The sequence below is a fragment of the Littorina saxatilis genome, linkage group LG9 (genome assembly GCF_037325665.1).
Source record: "Littorina saxatilis isolate snail1 linkage group LG9, US_GU_Lsax_2.0, whole genome shotgun sequence".
Taxonomy (NCBI): domain Eukaryota; kingdom Metazoa; phylum Mollusca; class Gastropoda; order Littorinimorpha; family Littorinidae; genus Littorina; species Littorina saxatilis.
The window spans coordinates 62,924,108-62,926,149 of NC_090253.1; the positions used below are offsets into that span (position 1 = coordinate 62,924,108).

The 2,042-nt window shown below is 39.9% G+C and overlaps 1 long non-coding RNA gene across 2 annotated transcripts in view; it reads left to right on the plus strand.

The window, feature by feature from the left end:
* Positions 1 to 1,107, plus strand: part of LOC138976762 (uncharacterized) — a 23,106-nt gene extending 21,999 nt beyond the window's left edge. For both annotated transcript variants that reach the window (XR_011459139.1, XR_011459138.1), the window contains exon 4: positions 230 to 1,107. This is a non-coding gene — a long non-coding RNA (uncharacterized lncRNA). The remainder of the gene's footprint in view (positions 1 to 229) is intronic.
* The last annotated feature ends 935 nt before the right edge of the window (positions 1,108 to 2,042 follow it).

Consider the following 2,042-nt stretch of genomic DNA (forward strand, 5'->3'; position numbering starts at 1 on the left):
AAGCAACAAATAAACAAACAAACAAAATAATATTTAGTGCGTTTTAAATAATTGGATTAACATAGACAGTTTGCACCAAGTCAAAAATTGTGCGAGTGCTTTTAGTCTGTGTCGCGGTTATCGCCAAAGCATTGTCTGCATGAAATACAGTGAGTTCAGTATCATTCTTTTAGTTTGACAGATTGATTAAATGTATTAATTTTCCTTTACGCGACTTTTTTTTTTCCAGTGCCGGCCAGGGAGAATGCGGCCACAGACAACACAGCTACCATGCCTACAGTGCAGGCATTGGAAGGACAAGCTGCAGTCAACACTCACAGTGATACCTGGCTGAAACAAGAGATACAGACACCAAAACAACAGACTGCAGTCAACTCTCACAGTGATACTTGCCTGAAACAAGAGATACAGACACCGGGAACACAGACTGCAGTCAACTCTCACAGCAATACCTGTCTGGAACAAAAGATACAGACACCAGAAACACAAGGTATAGAGTGCCATGTTTGGTTCACACAGGCTGATCACTTGAAGCACCAAATGGTAATGAACTCAGGAGAGAAAAAACATGCATGTAAAGAGTGTGATGCTAGGTTTGCACACACTGGTAATTTGAAGCAACATATGGTGACACATACAGGAGAGAAAAAATATGCATGTAAAGAGTGTGATGCTAGGTTTGGCCAGTCTGCTCATTTGAAGCGACACATGTTGACTCATACAGGAGAGAAAAAACATGCATGTAAAGAGTGTGATGCCAGGTTTGCACAGTCTTTTGCTTTGAAGGTACACATGTTTACTCATACAGGTGAGAAAAGGCATGCATGTACAGTGTGTAATTCTAGATTTACACAGTCTTCCACGTTGAAGCTACATATGTTGACTCATACAGGAGAGAAAAAACATGCATGTACAGTGTGTAATTCTAGATTTGCACTGTCTTGTGCTTTAAAGCAACATATGGTGACACATACAGGAGAGAGAAAACATGCATGCACAGCATGTGATGCTAGGTTCACACAGTCTACTCATTTGAAGCGACATATGTTGACTCATACAGGAGAGAAAAAACATGCATGTAAAGAGTGTGATGCTAGGTTTGCACAGGCTGGTAATTTGAAGCAACACATGGTGAGACATACAGGAGAGAAAAAACATGCATGTTCAGAGTGTGATGCTAGGTTCACACAGTCTAGCAGTTTGAGGGTTCATATGTTGATACATACAAGAGTAAAAAAACAACCCTGACAGCTGAACAAAAAAAGTTGAAATAATGTTAAGAAACTACAGGTAAACAAACCTCATAGCAGAAAATTAATCATAAACTTGCGATCGGGGATCACCTCACATCTCAAGGCAGGTAGGCATCAGCACACATATTGAAAATCCAAAGACCTCAGGTCACTAACCCACACAAAAATTACCTAAGTAAAAGAATTCAGAAAAAGAATCTAACCTGACAAAAAGACATAATTGCTAAACATCGTTTTATAGTTACACGATTATATACATAATATTAAGTTTTAACAAATATTAATTTATTTACAAAAACAATACATCAATAAACTAACTTAGAACAATGTACACAAATCTTAATTTTTCTAGATTATCTTATATCTTCTTCTTCAACGTTCCAGAATTTTCTGGTTACGTGTGAGCTCGTTTGCCCATTTGGGTTCCCCACGCTATACTCTGAGAGCAAAGTCAGCTTCACTCCGCTTTCGTTGAGTAGGCATGCTGGGTACTTTTGTGTTTCCATAACCCACCAAACTCCGACATGGATTACAGGATCTTTTCTGTGCGCACTTGGTCTTGTGCTTGCGTGTACACACGAAGGGGGTTAAGTCACTAGGAGATCTGGGAGATCGGAAAAATCTCCACTCTTAACCCACCAGGCGGCAGCGACCGGGGTTCGAACTCATGACCTCCTGATTAGGAGGCCGACGTCTTACCACCACGTCACTGCGCCCGTAGATTATCTTATATAACTATAAGTGGTCGTTGTCTATGAATTTTTTAATGCTTGTATGTTATTTCTTACG